The sequence below is a fragment of the Callospermophilus lateralis genome, chromosome 4 (genome assembly GCF_048772815.1).
Source record: "Callospermophilus lateralis isolate mCalLat2 chromosome 4, mCalLat2.hap1, whole genome shotgun sequence".
Taxonomy (NCBI): domain Eukaryota; kingdom Metazoa; phylum Chordata; class Mammalia; order Rodentia; family Sciuridae; genus Callospermophilus; species Callospermophilus lateralis.
In genome coordinates, this window is record NC_135308.1 from 159,441,497 (window position 1) to 159,460,981 (window position 19,485).

The following is a 19,485-nucleotide window of genomic DNA, read 5'->3' on the forward strand; positions in this document are numbered from 1 at the left end:
TGTGTAAAGAATTCCAATTAAAATAGACCGTGATGAAATGTTCATGACTCTGACTTAGCAAAGACTTCTCAAAAACACTGAGACCCGAACAGAATCCTTAAGGACAAGTAGAGACAGTAAAGAGTGTTAGGAGAAAGGACATCCCAAATAGAGGGCATTGCATGTGAAAAAAAAAAAAAAAAAAAAAAAAAAAGGCATAGGGATTTTGAAAAGGTTTGGCAGGTCTATGCCCTGGCATCAAAAAGAAAATAGTTTATTAAAAATACCATTTATAACATCTACCAAAAATAAGAAACTCAGCAATAAACTAATAATATATACATGGCCTTTATAGAGAAATGTATAAAACTGCATAAAATATTAAAGAAAATTCACTTAATCAGAGATAAAATAAATTAATGAGCAAGAAGACCTATATATTTAAAAAAGCCGATTTTCCCCATTTATCTATAAATAATATATTTCAAATAAAAATCCCAACAGATATACCAAAAGAACATGAACAAGAATTTCACAGCAGCAAGATTCATAATAGTCCTTAAGTAAAACAGCTTAATATTGGGCACTGTAGCACTTGACTGTAATTCCAGCAACTCAGAAGGCTGAGGCAAAAGGATCACAAGTTCCTAAGTTTGAGTTCAGCCTCAGCAACTTGGCAAGATATTGTCTCAAAAAATTAAATCAGGCGATGCAATAATTCCATATGATCTCACCATTTTTCCGCTCACTAAGTGGAGGTAAATTGGGATTCCTGCCAGGGTGAAGGCCCAGGGTCAGCTCGGGCTGCAGGGAGAGCTCCTGCAATTCATTGGCAACCGCTTCACTCTGGGGGCTGGGGGCCGCAGACAGGGACACCAGCACAGGTTCATCATCATTTTCGCCAGCCCCTCCTCCGTCCAGGCCATTCACAGCAATGACGGAAGGGGGCAGGCACACCACACTGGAGAAATCCACTTTGGCTTTCGTGATGGCAACCTAGAAATGGAGAAACAAAAAGTTTAGGTGGTACCATAAAGAAATCACACCACTGAGTATATGCTGAATACTAACATTATAAATTACATAAGCGGAAAACCACCATTATTCTTAACAGCTTTTTGTAAAGCAAGCTAACACTGTTATTAAATATGCTCACAGAATGCGTGCATTTCAAGTTTCACACTGTCCTCCCTACTAGTTCACTTGGGAGGACAACACACAAATGAACTAAAAACACTGTACAAACATATAATGAGCTAAAAGGAAACACTGGTCAGGAGAAATAACTGAGATAAATGTCACTGAGCTAGGGTTGTGGCTCAGCAGTAGAGAGCTCATCTTGCACATATGAGACCCTGGGTTCGATCCTCAGCACCACATAAAAAGAAACAAGTGAAATAAAGGTATTGTGTCCAACTACGACTAAAAAAATTAACATTAAAAAAAATAAATAAGGGGCTGGGATTGTGGCTCAGTGGTAGAGTGCTCGCCTACCATGCATGAGGCACTGGGTTCGATCCTCAGCACCACATAAACATAAAATAAAAATATTGTGTCCATCTAAAGCTAAAAAATAAATATTAAAAATAAATGTTAGGGGCTGGGGATGTGGCTCAAGCGGTAGATAGCGTGCTTGCCTGGCACGCGTGCGGCCCGGGTTCGATCCTCAGCACCACATACAAAGATGTTATCTGCCGAAAACTAAAAAAAAAAAAACATATATTAAAAAATTCTCTCTCTCTCTCTCTCTTAAAAATAAATAAATAAATAAATGTTACCTTCCAACTACTAAAGGAGAGTATCTTGAGAAATAGCATTTAGAGAGTAGCTCCATAGTATTAAAGTATCATATTGTATCAACATATCTGAGGGAGGAAAATTCTTAAAGAAAACAGTTTCCTGGGCTGGGGATGTGGCTCAGTGGAAGAGTGCTCGCCTAGCATGCTTGAGGCACTGAGTTCGATCCTCAGCACCACATAAATGTAAAATAAAGATATTGTATCCACTTAAAACTAAAAAATAAATATAAAAAAAAGAAAAAGAAAACAGTTTCCAAATCATTCAATTCCATAAATACCAATACATGGGCTGGGGTTGTAGCTCAGTGGTAGAGTGCTTGTCTAGAACACGGGAGGCACTGAGTTCAAACCTCAGCGCCACATAAAAATGAAATAAAGATATTGTGCCGACCTACAACTAAAAAATAAATACTAAAAAAAAAAAAGAAAAAAGAAATACCAATACAAAGATATTTATTTGATGATGGACATTAGTTCAAATAGTTGAATTTAAATGAATATTCAACCATAGTACCCAAAACTAGGATGTTAAAAACAAAATACCTAGAAACATGAAAAGAACAAAATATTTAAAATGACAAAGAGCCAGGTGTTGTTGCACAAACCTATAATCCTGGCACTAGGAGGATAAGGTGGGAGAATCACTTGAGTCCATGAGCTTGAACCAGCCTAAGCAAGAGAGTAAAAACCCCACCTCAGGAAAATAAAATTTAGAAATAAAATTTTTAAAAAGACAAAGATATAAATAACATGAAAATATTTTCAACAACATGAGAATTAATAATTAATTAAAATATACATATTCAAGCCAGTGCTGGAGAGGCTGAGTCAAGAGAATCATAAGTTCAAAGCCAACCTCAGCAACTCAGCAAGACCCTGTCTCAAAATAAAACATAAAAAGGTTGGGGATATAGCTCAGTGGTTAAGCACCCCTGGATTCAATCACCAGGTACTCTCCTGAAAAAAAATATAATATAAATTAAGAATAACTTTTACAAAGCATTTCAAATGTGGAAATATATATATTCTAAAGTTATGTTTAAGACCTAAGAAAAAACTAAGACATAAATAGGTATAGTCATATAAAAATAGTACACAGAGAAAAGTATATCAAAACACAGAACAAGGGTTATGTCTGATTGAACTTGAAAGTTTTTTTCTTCGACGGCAGGGGTGGGGGCTGGGGTTGTGGCTCAGTGGTAGAGTGCTTGCCTAGCATGTATGAGGCACTGGGTTTGATTCTCAGCATAAAAACAAACAAATGAATAAAGGTCCATCAATAACTAATAAAAATTTTTAAAGTTTTTTCTTCTTTCTAAATTTATTTTTTTATATTTATTTTTTAGTTTTAGGTGGACACATATGCTTCTTTTTTTAATTTTTTTTTTTTTTAGATGTTGATGGATCTTTATTTTATTCATTTTATTTTTAAATGTGGTGCTGAGAATCGAACCCAGGGCCTCACACATGCTAGGCAAGTGCTCTGCCACTGACCACAACTCCGGCCCCAACAATATCTTTATTTTATATTTATTTGGTGCTGAGGATCAAACCCAATGCCTCATGCATGCTAGGTGAGCACTTACTTACCACTGAGCCGAACAAAACTCCAGCCCCCAAATTTATTTTTAAGTCAACAAATTGAATTGTATGTATTTATCATGTACACATTATACTTTCAAGCATATACACATTATGGAATAGTTATTTACTTTCTTATAGATTCCAAATTCTCACTAAAACTGTTGCTTTTGTGATTTTAAAAAAGCTATAGTTCTTGATCTAGAAATGGAAATGCCCTGAGAGTTTCCTACAGACTGTAGCAAAGATTTTAAAAAACAATAAAATAGGGCTGGGTTTATGGTTCAGTGGCAGAGCACTTGCCTCGCACATGTGAGGCACTGGGTTCTATCCTCAGCATCACATAAAAATAAACAAAATAAAGACATTGTGTCCATCTATAACTAAAAAATTAAAAAAAAATACCACCTAGCCATAAAATTTTTAAAAGCCAGTGAAAACTAAAAGATCATTAAAATCTATCTTCATGTAAGGCAACAGTGTCCCCAAAACTGACTGCAGTTCTGGCTGATCTATTTCATTAATATAAATTAATTGGAAAAGGTCCAGATGAGAGTAATGAAGATGGGAGGTAAAATTATAAATAAAGTTAATAAGAAGGAATTTCTACTCAAAAAAAAAAAAAAAAACTGGGGCTGGGATTGGGGCTCAGCGGTAGAGCGCTCGCCTCGCACGTGCGAGACCCTGGGTTCGATCCTCAGCACCACATACAAAAATAAACAAGTGAAATAAAGGTGTTGTGTCCAATTACAACTTGAAAAAAAAAAAAACTGGAAGAAAATTTGGGAAATAGCATTTAGTGAGTAGCTGCATAGTATTAAAGTATCATATTTACAAGTTACAAGTTCAACAGAAAAATATTAGGGAATAAATATTCAAAGAGGTAGTATGAAAAAACACTGGGAAAAGGGTTTCTTTAAGGGTGTGAACAGTTTTAGGAATTCGAAGCAAATGTCTACTAAGAAAATCCAGAATCTAACCTTCAAGGAATTATTTTCCATCTTGACTATGATTTATCTTTATTTAAATAATATCTCTGGGTGTATTAGAAAGGAAATTATATAAGAGCAATTAATTTGGCTCAGTATTCTCTTTGCCTTTGATTCTGAAAGAGCATGTTTACTTTCTTTAACAACAGCCATTGCAGACTAAAAATGTCAATTTTATTTATTTAGTTAGCTAGTTGTAGATAGACATTATATCTTTGTATCTTTTTTTATTTATTTATTTTTTATGTGGTGCTAAGGATCGAACCCAGTGCCTCACACATGCATGGCAAGCGTTCAACCACTGAGCTACAATCCCAGCCCCTAAAAAAATGTCAATTTTATGACATTTGTGGACCCCTTGCAACCTGACCTCCTTAGGACAGCAGTCCTTAATACCTTTCCCACCTTATCTATCTCATATCTCTCTATACAGACATTTATTATACTATTCTCTCTACATTTGAGTATGTTTGGTAAAATTCTTATAATATTTTATTCAAAATAATATTATTCCATAGAACAAAGACTTAGTAAAGTATAAAGTAAAGATGCCTTAACCTTGACTTTAAGAAACAGGCCAGAAGTATAAACACTGACAAAAGAAAAGAGAATACTTCAGCATAAAATGTACACACTGATTTATTTCTCTAGCAAACAAACTGCTCTCTACTCATTTTCAAATGAGTAAAAGGAGAAAAATCCCAGTAGACTGTGACAATCTATAGAACAAGCTCCAAAATGTTGAGGGCTAGCCCTAGAGGATTAAGCCCTCGTATCAATTCCTTCCTTACTGTAAAATTAACATCATGTTTTAGTATTGTAGGTTCATAATTCTACTAAATCCAAAACAAAACTTTGTTTTTCATCAAAGGATCACTAACTCTAATTGCTGGGCTGCTGATTCAAATATGATCAGTATCAGCCAGAAAAAAAAAAAAAACATGGGGGCAGGGTCATCTCCCACAACCCATCTGTTTCCTCTCTTGCTGGCCTGATTCGCCTCATCTTTCCTCCATACCACCCAACCCCCTTTGGGGGCTGCATGCCTTCTGCCAGCACAGAGCAACATATGTAACCAGAAGCAATAGCACAAAACGTTGTTAGGGAAAGGGAAGAGCTCAGGCACACAGCTGATAACTCTAAAATACAAATCCTAGACTAGCAGGATCCTTTATTATGGCCCATGACAGGACTGGTTTCATGCAACCAAATGGCAGGGCTCTTCTGAAAGTGGAACAGTTTCTCTGAATATAAGTTTTTCTGTATAAAAAATTGTTTTAATCAACTGGGCCCAGTGGCTCACACCTATAATCTCAGCAGCACAAGAGACTGAGGCAGGAGGATAGCAAGTTCAAAGCCAGCCTCAGCAATGGCAAGGCAAAAGGTAACTCAGTGAGATCTTGTCTCTAAATAAAATACAAAACAGGGCTGGGGATGTGGCTGGGGATGTGCCCCTGAGTTCAAACCCCAGTACCAAAAAATAATAATAATAAATTGTTTTGGGGCTGGGGATGTGGCTCAAGCGGTAGTGCGCTCACCTGGGATGCGTGCGGCCCAGGTTCGATCCTCAGCACCACATACAAATAAAGATGTTGTGTCCGCCAAAAAACTAAAAAATAAATATTAAAATTCTCTCTCTCTCTAAAAAAAATAATAATAAATTGATTTAATCAATTAATGACCTTTATTCTAACTAGGCAGATGTTTCCTTTTATTCTGATTTATTTTCAATATAGTATGTAAATCATGAAAACTCTTGGTGTCTAAGCAGTTTTTTTGGTTTTTTGTTTGTTTGTTTTGTGTGTGTGTGTGTGTGTAATTGACATGAAAGAACTGGATAAGTGTTTCCTGAGAGCCTACCACATATATACTAGGTAAGGTCCCACATACCATAGAAGATAAAGATGACAAAGGAAATAAGTTTTTTATTTCCAGTTTTTATAGGTATAGACTATGCAACACTGAATATGGAAAACAAGTTTGTTTGTTTGTTTGTTTTGTTTTGGACTGGGGATTGAACCCAGGCAGGGGCGCTCTACCACTGAGCCACTTTCCCAGCCCTGTTTGTATTTTATGTTAGAGACAGGGTCTCACTGAGTTGAGCAATTGGCTTTGAACTCTCAATCCTCCAGCCTCAGCCTCTGGAGCTGCTGGGATTACAGATGTGCCCCAGTGTGCCCAAATGGAAAACAAGTCTTGATTAACTAACTGCTCTTAACCTCTGTCACTACCACCCCCACCATCTTCAGATGTCTTTAAAACTATTTTTCAGTACTTCTAAAAATGGCAAAGAAAAAGTCTTCCTGATTCCTGTTCATGTTGGAGATCATCTAAAAACAAGGAGTACCACAAATAGAAAAATAAATAATCTATCTCAAAATCATGGAATTTTGTGCTCGGTGCTCGGTAGTGGAGCACTTGCCTCAAACATGTGAGGCAATGGGTTTGATCCTTAGCACCACAAAAATAAATAAATAAATAGATAGATGAATAAATAAATAAATAGAAGTTATTGTGTCCATCTACAACTAAAAATTAAAAAAAAAAAAAAACGGAAGAGTGATGTGGCAGACAAAAGATTGCTACAAATTCTAACACCTCCCCCTCCCACTGACAGGTGGGATCTATTCTTCTCCCCTTGAATCTGAGCTGGCCTCCACATTTACCAATAGGGTATAATGAAAAGAGATGTTCTGTCAGCTCTTAGTCTAGAATTTAAGAGGATTGACAGTTAATACCTCGGATTCTTGGCACCCTCTGCCCCCACATAAGAAGTTCCACTACCCTAAAAGAAAGACCTTTAGAAGAGGTCTCACGATACAGAGGAAGAAAAGGGGTACAGCTGATAATAGGCTTTCAGATATCCCCACAGGTACATGAGCAAAGCCACACAAGCACAGTCATCTGCTGAATGCCAAAAAGTGGGCATCACATCACATAGGCCCAGGTTAGCAATGTAAGGAACAGAAGAATTTCCAAACTAAGCCCTGCCCAGATTTCTCAACAGCAATACTGTAAATGCTTGGTATGATCCTAAGAACTTAGCAAGACCCTGTCTAAAAATTAAAACATTTAAAAGGCTGAGGATGTGGCTCAGTGGTAAAATATCCCTGTGTTCAATCCCTGGTACCAAAAAAAAGAAGGAAGGAAAAAAAGAGAGAGAGAGAAAGACCGATGACCTACAATTACTTACACAGCCTATGAACTATCAATCAAATGTGAGGGCATTCTGGGTAATAAAAAATTTTACTCCCAAGTAACTTTTTCAGAAAGTTTTCCAGATGTGTTCCACCAAAACCAGGGAATGAACAAAGATAAAAAGATAAGAGGATCCAAGCATCAGGAACTCCAACCCAGGAGAAAAAGAAGCAAAGCAAAACTCAAAGGCAGGCCAAGAAAGTCACAAGCACAGACCAGAGCAGAAACAAAGGAACTCTAGGAGGAAAATTTCAGAGTGCTATGGTTAGTTAATCCACCTTTCAGTGAGTGGTGGTGGCTCTGGGAACTGATTACACCTAGCATAATTCACCATTGAGCCACATGCCCAGTGTTTTTTTTGTTTTGTTTTGTTTTTTGTTTTGTTTTTGATTCTTTTAAATTTTGAGATACAGACTCCGTGAGTTACTGAGGCTGGCCTCAAACTTGCAATCCTCCTGCCTCAGCCTCCTGAGTCTCTAGGATTATAGGTGTGAGCCACTGCACCCAGCCAGGATGCAGTGGCTTGAATGTGTCACCCAAAAGTTCCTGTGTTGGCAAGTTAATTCCTGCATTCACATGATAAAAGCATTTGGAAGGGGGGCCTTTGGGGAGCAATTAGGATTAGATGAGGATAGTGGGGTCCCCATGATGGCTAGAGTGATTTCCTAAGAAGAGGAAGGGACTGGAACTAGCACTCTTGCTTTGTCTCACTATGTGATGCCCTCTACTACATTATGATGCAGCAAGGCAACCTGCACCAGATTCGGGTGTCATGTTCTCAGACTTCCCAGCTTTCAGAACTGTGAGCTAAATAAACTAATATTACTATAAATTATCCAGTTTCTAGTATTTTGTTATAGCAACAGAAAACAGACAAGGCCAATGGATAAATATCTTGATAAATTATCTAATAAGCTTAACCATGTAGAAAATTGTAGGATTTTCTAAGGATGTAGCTCAGTGGGAGAGTGTGTACTTAGCATATACAAGGTCCTAGTTTCAATCCCTAGCATCACAAAAAACAAACAAACAAATCCAAAATTATATTTAAGACTTGAGAGCCTCAAAAAGTACAGATAGAATTACTGGCACTTATAGAGAAAATTGAGCAAAAATTTTGCTACAGGCAATTATCAACTTCAGAAAAAAAAATTTACAAGAAAAGGAAACTCAAATAAAACCATAAGACACCATTATGCTAAGCAGTGAACAATATTCATACATTTATAATAATGTCAACATTGAATTCAGACTTAACCAAAAACTATAATACAACCTCTTTGGGAAGATGGCAAAAGGGATGAGACAAATTTTCTTTTACTATAATAAGCAGTGAGTATATAAGGTCTAAAATCACTATTGAGAAACCACTGTAGTGGGGCATGGTCGTGCATGCTTGTAATCCCAGCAGGTGGCGCATGCTTGTAATTCGAGCAACTGGGGAGACTGAGGCAGGATTGCAAATTCAAAGCCAGCCTCAGCAATTTAGGGAGGTCCAAAGCAATGGAGGGAGACACTGTCTCAAAACAAAAAATAAAAAAGGGATGGAATGTGGCTCAGTGGTTAAGCACCCCTGGGTTCAACCCCCAGTACAGAAAAAAAAAGGGGGTGGGGGAAAGAGCCAACATGTACACATATTTAGAAACATGGAAGAGAATACTAGAAGAGATTTTGCCCCAGGAATTGCTTAGCACCTTGCCTTTGCTGAGGCTAAGTGTGAACTCACGATACTCCTGCCTCAACCTCCCGAGCTGCTAGGATTATGGGTGTGCACTATGGTGCCCAGCTCCAGAAGAGTTTTGAGGTAATTGCTTCTAAGTAATAAGACTGGAGTAAGGGAGAGTCAAACTTAGAGAAAACCATACAGTTCTCAACTAAGTGGCAAACCAGTGATACAGATATCCTAATGCCAATAAATTATGTGGCTCTGAATACTTCAGGTTTTCAGTTCCTCCTCATTCTAGTGGGAATCAAGTCCCCCAAGTCTTTCCTCTTCCCCCAACAAAATGGATAACAGTAACCATATAACACTACCTCTCCAATTACAACAGTGCAAGGCCCTTCTCTACTGCTTCATTTCTCACCACTCCCCTTTATATGCTCCAGCCACATATACCTGTTATGCTACTCTGTACCTGCCACTGCCCAGAGTTACCTTGACTTCCCCACCCTACTTCTCCCTACTATCCACCCCTCCAACATGTTATGTCTCCATAGACCTTGGCTTGCTGCTATCAGTGCTTACCCTTGCTAGTATAATGATAAATGCCCCACCAGACAGTAAGTTCACTGAAGAAACTCTGCTTTACTGTCTTTTGTCTCAAGTATCTAGAAACAACCCTTGAAATTGAATAGGAGCTCAATGAATATTTAATTTGCTGACTATAATAACCTCACAGCAACCACATCATATATACAAAGCCAGCATAGTTACAGAACAAAAAGAGGAAAGAGGATTCTATAACAAGTAGGTATACAAATATATAGAAGTTCAGAAAAAGCTTCTGGGAAAGGCAATAACATTTGAGAACAGCTACTAGGGATGCTGAGGCAAGAGGAACACAACTTTGAAGCTAGTCTGGGCAACTTAGCGTGGCCCTATCTCAAAATAAAAAATAAAAAGGACTGGGGATGTGGCTCAGTGGTCTGGTGCCCCTGAATTCAATCCCTGGGATATTTATTTATTTATTTATTTATTTATTTATTTATTTATTTATTGAGCAGGATTAATGAGAGGGGAGAGATGTCCATGTTTGCTTGTGGGAGAGGGAGGTATCAAAGACTATCCAAGATTTTAACCTAGAAAAATTGCAAGAATGGTATTCTGGGGCTGGGGTTGTGGCTCCGTGGTAGAGCCCTCGCCTAGCATGTGTGAGGCCCTGGGTTCGATCCTCAGCACCACATAAAGATAAATAAATAAAAGTATTGTGACCATCAACAACTAAAAAGTAATTTTAAAAATGGTATTCTGCTAAAAGAAACAAATATAAGAGGAGGAATTTTATCTGAGGGGATAATGAATCTGATTTTGCATATTTGTTCCAGGAGCCAAAGCTGAATAATAGAAACAATATTTGGGTTTCCTTTAAGTGCCAGAGAAGAAAAACATAGAAATGAAGGTAGAATTAGAAGAAAAAAAAAAAAAAAATACAAGAACAGGAAGAGAATGATGGGGGCAGGGTGTGAGAATCCTGCATAGATAGGCAGAAAGGTACGAGGGAATAACAAATCACTATCAAATCTGCCTCACTTGAAAGCTTAGGAAATGTCCAGCCTCAGATCACCTACTCTGGAACTCATACCATGCCTCCAAATCCTAAAATTATCATATACAGCTGAGTATCTGATTACATATCAGCACTTTCTACTCACACTATTTTAGAAGCCCAATAAAGCTGTAACTTTATAATGCTGAGGGCCAACCAGCTGTTCCCAAACTTAAAGACACAAGTAAGCTTAACGGCTTAAATAAAGGGACACGAATTCAACATCTCAAAGTGGCATAAATAAATAAAAATACAAGAGAAGTAAAATGTGTATTCCATCTCCTGGTTCAACCCCTTTTCTAGTGACTATCTCTCTTTACCATTTATAATAAACCCCTGCCAGATATCCACAGTCAGGGCATAACCTAAAGGTGTTAGGTACACACAGCAATATCTTCCCTTGTGTGAGAAACACAGACTGCCCCGCAGTCTTATAGCACCTAAAGAAAGGGCAGACCTGACTCTGCTTGATGTACTAAACAAACAGATATTGATCAGGTATTGTTCTAGGCACTGGGAGTTTACATTACGGTGGGAGACCAAAAAATATAAGTAAGTAAATTTACAAAATAGATTTCAGATTACAAGTGTCATATGCCAGAGGACCAGGTGGCTAATTCAGATTAAATGCTCAAGAAAGGTCTCATCCAAAAGGTAATACTTGAGTTGAGACTAGAACAGTCAGTACTAAATGAGTACTTATAAGGGAGGCCCTTCATATGTATGTACTCGCTCTTTACAACATTGAGAAATTTATTTATATTATCCAATATTTTATATTTGCAGAGATTAAATAACTTGAACCTGGACAATCAGCCTTCCAAACTCATGCCTCTAACCACCACAATCTGGCCCTGCCTGAATTTGACAAGAAACAGCCAGTCATGCAGAAGGAACAGCATATGCAAGTTCAAAGGCAATGAGGTGGGAAGAGCACAGCATCCTGAGAGAACTGAAGGATCAGTATGGTCAGACAGGAGAGACAAACAAGTGGATGCCACTGGAAGGCTTTAAGAAAAGAGTGCTATGATCTGATGTCTCTTTTTAAAAATCACTTTAGCAGTTATGTAGAAAGTGAACTGTACCCCCACAAGCTGTTACTTTAGCCTGCATCTGACTTTTGAGTTTGGTCTAATTTACTATTCTGCCTGGCCTCCAATAACAATGCAATGTTATTTTAGATAAAATATTATGACGTGTGATCTGTATCTCAACACATCACATCACTAAATTGGGCTATATAACCTTGAGTTAAGTTTCTCTGACAAAAAAATTATTACTATGTGTCCTGTTATCATTGAGAGTCCTATGTGGGGATGTTCTGAAAAGTACAGAAAAACTAACTACAATGTAGCATTTTGTTGCAGACATGTAACAAAAGTTTTACAATTTGCCTTAAACCATCCCTTACCCCCTCCCCCCCACACACAAAGGCTGCTTGAAATTTAAAGTACTTTTTGGAAAAGATAAACATTAAAGATAGGCTATCCTGCTGGGCGCAGTGGCACACACCTGTAATCCCAGCAGATTAGAAGGCTGAGGCAGGCAGATCACAGGTTCAAAGCCAGCCTCAGCAACTTACCAATGTCCAAAGCAACTTATTAAGACCCTGTCTCAAAACAGAAAAAGGGCTGGGGGGGCTGGGGATGTGGCTCAAGCAGTAGCGTGCTTGTTTGGCAGGCACGGGACGCTGGGTTTGATCCTCAGCACCACATAAAAATAAAGATGTTGTGTCCACCGAAAACTAAAAATAAATTTTAAAAAAGAGAAAAAGAAAAAGGGCTGGGGGCACTGGGGTTGTGGCTCAGAGGTAGAGCACTCACCTAGCATGCATGAGGCACTGGGTTTGATCTTCAACAACACCACATAAAAATAAAGATATTGTATCTACCTATAACTAAAAAATAAATATTAAAAAAAGAAAAAGAAAAAGGGCTGGGGATATGACTCAGTAGTTGAATATCCCTTAGTTCAATCCCCAGTACCCACCCCACGCCCCGCCCCATCCTAAAAAAAAGGCTATCCTCACGATTCCCAATTCGTCTTCTATGGTGTTCAAATGTGCTCCAATTTTTCAATGTGGAATTCTATTTGTCTTTTAGACATTTCTTCTCTAAAAGACAAAGTTATGGATATTTATAAGTCCATATGCCATGTATAAAAGACCTAACTATATTTAAATACAATCTGAACATATTTTGTGTATTCCCTCCAAAATCATGCAATCCATTATGAAATAATTTTCAGGTTAAGAATTCTTCAGGGTTGGGGTTGTGCCTCAGTGATAAAGCACTTGCCTAACACACGTGAGGCACTGGGTTTGATCCTCAGCACTACATACAAATAAATAAATTAATTAAATAAAGGTATTGTGTCTATCTACAACTTAAAAAATATATTAATAAAATTTTAAAAAGAATTCTTCTCACATTTCTACTCTTAAACTGTATCCCTGCACACTAAGAAGCCAGGACAATTTGAAATGTTGTCACAGAAAATCTGTGATATAGTATCTGCCATAGTGATACCTGTTCAGGTATAACTAATACAAAAGAAAATAATTTTTTAACATTAACTTTGGAATGAAAAACCTGTTGAAACAAACCTCACCAGAATGAAGGCAGGCAGGGTTGAAAGACAGGAAAACTGAGATCACAGTGCTGGGCTTTGTTTCCACACTACAATGGAGTGTTTGAAGAGAAGCCCTACTTCCCAGTGCCGGCAGCCTCATATCTTTAGGTTTCCCAATGAGCTTTCTGCCAGTATGACAAAGAACATGCTCTTACTTCGTAAGAGAAATCATGAAGATTTTCCTAAATTCTTGATCAAATATTTGTGAACCCTGGGAATAAACTATCTTGCTATAAAAAGAAAAAAAAGAAACTGTCAAAGTTTGGGAGAGGCATCCAAATACAACATATGTACAGACAGCAGTGTCTATTCAAGGCTGCAAAGTGTCTGCAGGTCCCCAGAAGAGGTCAGCCTTGCAGCTCCAGAGCACCTACTGGTGCCATACTGAGCAACTAGTGGTACAAAGGACACACTGATGACAGCATTAGAGCTAAGACACTAAGGTAGTGACCAGCATTCATGAATTATTCTTCGGATTATACTTTAATTTTAAAAACCACACTAATCTACTCTGGTAATATTAGTTACATAAAAAAGCAATGGCGGGGAGGGGAGGCTGGGGTTGTGGCTCAGCAGTAGAGTGCTCGCCTCACACGTGCGAGACCCTGGGTTTGATCCTCAGCACCACATAAAAATAAATAAATAAACAAGTGAAATAAAGGAGTTGTGTCCAACTACAACTAAAAAATAAATTAAAAAAAATAAAAAGCAATGGCTCTTCAAGTTATCTTCATGGAATACAGAACAAAATTTGTGGTTTAATGGGCTGAAGTCATGGCTCAATGGTAGAGCACTCGCCTGGCATGTGCGAGGCCCTGGGTTCCATCCTCAGCACCACAGAAAATTAAATTAATTAATTTAAATAAAGGTATTGTGTTTAAAAATCCTTAAAAAAAAAGATTATGGTTTAAAATGCCTTTTCATTTTCTCATGATTATTAAAGTCTTCAATAAACAGAACCTCTGAAAACATAATACACCTTGACAATTTAAATAAAAATAGCTCCTAAGTCATGGCTCATTATTATTCCTTCTGACAGCCTTTTGCTTCAAATAGTATTACTCTTACCCAATTAATATTCTAAAAAAGGTGCTGAGAATTTCTGGAATAAAATGTAACAGATAGTCTAATACAATTTTAAACTCTACACAATTACATTTAAAGCTTTGAAACAAAGAGGAGAAAGACAGTTGAGGTAAAGATGTTCCTATTCTAAACCAAAAAAAAAGAAAAATACCATCATGCCCCACATACCACCACTCTGATCAACAACAGACTATATATATGACAGTAATCCCATAGTTTGTATAAACACAATCTATGATACGGATGGCAACAAAATGGCCTAACAACACATTTCTGAGAAGCATAACCATTGTTAACCAACATGTGTTTTCAAAACAACAAGTGTTCTCCAGGGCTGGGGATGTGGCTCAGTGATAGAGCACTTGTTTATCATACACTAGGGTTCCATCCCTAGTACCACTTTTAAAAAGAGAAAAAAAAAAAGTGCTCTCCATAGCACTACAACAGTTTCAACTCTGCAACTAAATCTAAGAGCAATTATTGTAAAAATTCATAAAAATGACCCAGTACACAAGTCCACAATCAGGGCTATGTATTCTGAAGTCATCTGTATAGGTAAGAGCATGGTACAGATAACCAAAAATAAATGCACACCAGCAGCATGAGAATCTTTGAATATTTTGTTGATGATATACATACATCTTAAAATGGAAAGGTTCCAAATTGACTAAGGAAAAAGGAAGTGCACTGAAGATCCATATCTAAGAGAAGAACCATCTGAATTTAGTAACTCAGATGTCTTAGATGGCACCAAAAAAATGGGGCTGGGAATGCAGACCAGTGGTTCAGTGTTTACCTAGGATGTGACCTAGGATGTGTGAAGCCCTAGGTTCAATCTCCAGTACTGGGGGAAAAAATGTGTAGCAGAAACTATCAATAAGAAGCAGAAAGTGGGGCTCAGTGGTAGAGCACAAGCCTAGCCCTGGGTTCAAACTCCAGCTCCACCACCAAAAAGAAAGCAGCAGCATATGAGATTTCTAGGAAGAATAGTTAAGAGGGTGTCTGTCTTCAGTCTTTCTTCCTGCTGACTAGCATATAGACTGCATAATTGGAGCCTAGACAGCAACTGTAGTTTAGAAGATGGAAAGGGCATGCCGAAAACAGTGACAACAATGACAACCATCCCTGAGGAGGACCAAACTTTGTCCTGTCCAAAGGCAGAGAGAGTTAGCATTGCTTTCTCACAGAAGCCCATTATTTCAGATGGCCTGAACTGTCATTAAGTTAAGGTAGGGCAGGAGACACCAAGGTGAGTATGTAAAAGACCAGAGTCCTCAGGTTTAAAAACAATGTTTAATACAGGAGTTTATTAGTCTGTGGACAGAAGGTCTTCAAATATCCTACATAGTAGCATTTAGTAACTGCTTCAGACCAGTGACTCTTCTGTTACCAACTCTCTCCTTTCCTAAATGATGATAATCTTTTCTTGTTACTTCCTATATTCTATCACACTTATGTACACTAACGGTTTGGGGAGCAATTATCTTGTCTTCTAGCTTATAGACCCTGAACCACACCTGACAAAGAAGACTGCACATTACCCAGACATCCTGAAGTTTCAGCTGCATGCAGCAGCCAAACAAAATACTGGGTAGCTTACCTTGGAGGTGTGTGTGTGTGTGTGTGTGTGTGTGTACATGTGTGTATTAAGAAGAGTAGTAGGCCGAGATGTTAAAACAACTGAAGAGATAGACTGTAGTAAAAAAGCAGAATTCTAATTATACCATAAATCCCTTTTCTGTCCTCCTTAATAATAAAAGATCCAGGGAAAGAATAACCTCGCTTAATTGATTTACTACAATTTCCAGCCTTCCTTGAAATTAGGTGCAATTATATAATAACACTCTGACCAATGGGCTCTAAGACCAAGGCATATGAGATTTCTAGATAGTATGGTTAAGAGGGTGTCTGTCTTCAGCCTTTCTTCTTGCTGGCTAGCATATAGACTGCGTAATTGGAGTTTGGACAGCCAGTGTAGTTTAGAAGATGGAAAGTGCATGCCATAAACAGTGACAACCATCCCTGAGGAGGACCAAACTTTGGATTTACTAGGCAAAGATTTTAAATCAGCTGTTTCAAATATCTTCAAAGAGCTAAAAGTAATCATAAAAAAAAAAAAAACCCACAATGGAAAGAACGAGAATGATGTCTCACCAAATAAAGACTATTAATAAAAACTCAGAAATTACAGAAAAGAACCAAACAAGTTCTGGAGTTGAAAAGTTCAATAACTGAAATTAAACTTCCCTACAGGCATTCAAGCAAATTTAGACAGGCATTAAAAAAAGAAAAATCAGTGAACTTGAAGATAGAGCAACTGAAATCATACCAACATGTACACAATGAAATCTCAGGGCAGGAGAGAAAGAATACTTGACATAATGGTGAAACGTCCCCATCTTTATGAAGAACATTAATTCATACTTTCAAGAAACTCAATGAACTTCAAGTAGGATAAACTAAAAGAGATTCACACCCACACATCATAATCAAACTACAAAAAGAGAAAATCTTGAAAAAAAGTTAAAAAAGCAACTCATGGGCTAAACTTGTGGCTCAGTGGTAGAGCACTTACCTAGCATGTACAAGGCCCTGGGGTTCAATCATAAGCACCACACAAAAAATAAATAAGTAAAATAAAGGTATTGTGTCTGACTACAACTAAAAATAATAATAATTTTAAAAAGCAACTAATAATACATAAGGGATTGGAACCAAGAAGCAAGAAAGCAGTGGGATGATAAACCCAAAGTCCTCAAGGGGGTGATGGGAGGGCAACCAAGGAGCCTATCAACATTACCTTTCAACACTGAAGGAAAAATGAAGACATTCCCAGAAAAACAAAATTGAGAAGAGTTTTTTTGCTACTAGATATGACCTATAAGAAATACTAGAAGTAGTCCTTCAGGTTGAAATGAAAACAATCTACAGAGAAACTCAAATACACACAAAAAAGTAAATATCACTGATACTGATCACTGATAACTATACACATAAATAAAAAAGACAACACAAATGCATTTTTGTTTCTCTTGTTTCCACTGTTTTAACAGACAAATGCAAAAAGCAAGAATCATAAATCTGTACTTTCGAACACACAATGGATAAAAATGAAATTATGACAATAGCAGCACAAGGCAGCAGGGACAGAGCCACAGAAGCAGAGATGTATACTACTGAAACTAAACTGGTATTAACCTCAAAGAGAGTGTGAGGTTCATCACAGAGTTCCACTTCCTGGATCTCAGCAAGAGGACTCCACAAACACACTCCCCAGGAAAACAAGCAATGCTGGTAAAAACTGTTGAAGAAAAACAACTATTTAAAATCTCTACAAATAGTCAAGTATTTACTCAAGAGAATCTATTAAAACTCAGTCACAGCGGGAGTCTGCAGCATTTGAGCTATGATTTACTCATTCTTAGCCTACAGGAAACACCACTCCAGGCTAGTGAGAGTGGCCAGAGGAGAGCATTCCTCCTCTCCTCAGCTTCACAGCAATACCAGAAGGAGTAGGTTACCACACTGCTCGTCATCTACAACTTCAAGTTGAGGAGACTCAATTCCTGCTCACTAGGACCAGGACATCAGGGGCTCCCTTTCTCCAACCAGTCCCCACCTTCAGAAAGAGGCTCTATCCAAGGACCAAGAGTCTAAGAACACTGAGGCCCCAGTCACACTCTCCCCAGCTCTCTCATCACACAAAAATTCCACACCATAAGAGACAAACCAAAAAGACCAAAAGCTGACCCCTGGCCAATGTCCAAAGTAATGATTCAGAAACATGTCTGGGGCAGAGGTCGTCCATAAGACAAGAAAGCTCAAAAGTCCTTCCCAAAGCAAATGACTTTGAAACAAGACTGTGGGGAAGTTCAGGCCTAAAGGCATCTTCCTATTAGTTAAAAGCAACAAACTAATCATAAGGACTTACCAGTGAGAACCAAAGAGGGGAGCTGGGCTCAGAACAAACCTCAAAGACCAAACTAAAAAAATTAACCTAACCCAAATTTAATTATCACAATGATGAGCAATTTATGCCAAGACAATTCAGTGAGGAAAGAATAGTCTCATCAACAAAAAATTGTTTTCACAAAATGTACCAGAAAAACTGAACATTTAACTACTTTTCAAGAAAAGGGGCTAGGAAAATGATGTCCACAAGAAAAGAATGAAATTAGACCTCTGACCTCACACCATATATAAATATTAACTCAAAATGGATTGAAGATCTAAATATAAGAGTTGAAACAACAAAATTCTTATAAGAAAACATGGACAACAGTCTTTAAGACCTTCATTAGCAAGTTTCCTAGATATGACAGAGCATAAACACCCAAAAAAAGTAAATCAAAATTTAAGTATTGTGCATCAAAGGATACCATCAAGAGGTGGGGGGAAAACAAAAGCATAGAATGAGAGAATATAGATATAATTTACAAATTATATTATCTGATAAGGGATTATAAACCTGAATATATATTTAAAAACTCTTACAATTTAAGACAAATAATCCAATTTTAAAATGAGTTTGAATTTAAATACACACTTCTTTAAAGAAAGCATACAAATGAATAATAAAAACACATCAAAAGATGCTCAACATCATTAATCACTAGGGAATATTAACCAAGTCATAATGAGTTACACTTCACACCCAGTACAATTGCTAAAACCAAAAAGTCAGATTAAAACAAGGATGTGGACAAACCAGAGCCCACATATTATATAATTCTATTCACATTAAACAAAAATCTATAGAGATAGAAAGTAGATTAATGGCCCTTTATGTGGGGGGAGGGGTGTGAACAGAAGGCTGGGGAGACAAAAGCTAAATAATGGTATAGTCTCCCTTTGAAGTGATTAAAATGTTCTAAAATCGACTGTGGTAATGGTTGTACATATCTGTGAATATATTTAAAAACCATTAAATCGTACATTTAAGTGAGTGAACTATAT

At 37.5% G+C, this 19,485-nt stretch overlaps 1 protein-coding gene across 1 annotated transcript in view; it reads right to left on the minus strand.

Moving 5' to 3' along the window:
• Mrtfa (myocardin related transcription factor A) overlaps window positions 1–728 on the minus strand; it is a 113,100-nt gene extending 112,372 nt beyond the window's left edge. The window contains exon 1 of the mRNA XM_076855202.2: window positions 714–728. The gene's annotated coding sequence lies outside the window, so the exon portion shown is untranslated. The remainder of the gene's footprint in view (window positions 1–713) is intronic.
• Between the last annotated feature and the right edge of the window lie 18,757 nt (window positions 729–19,485).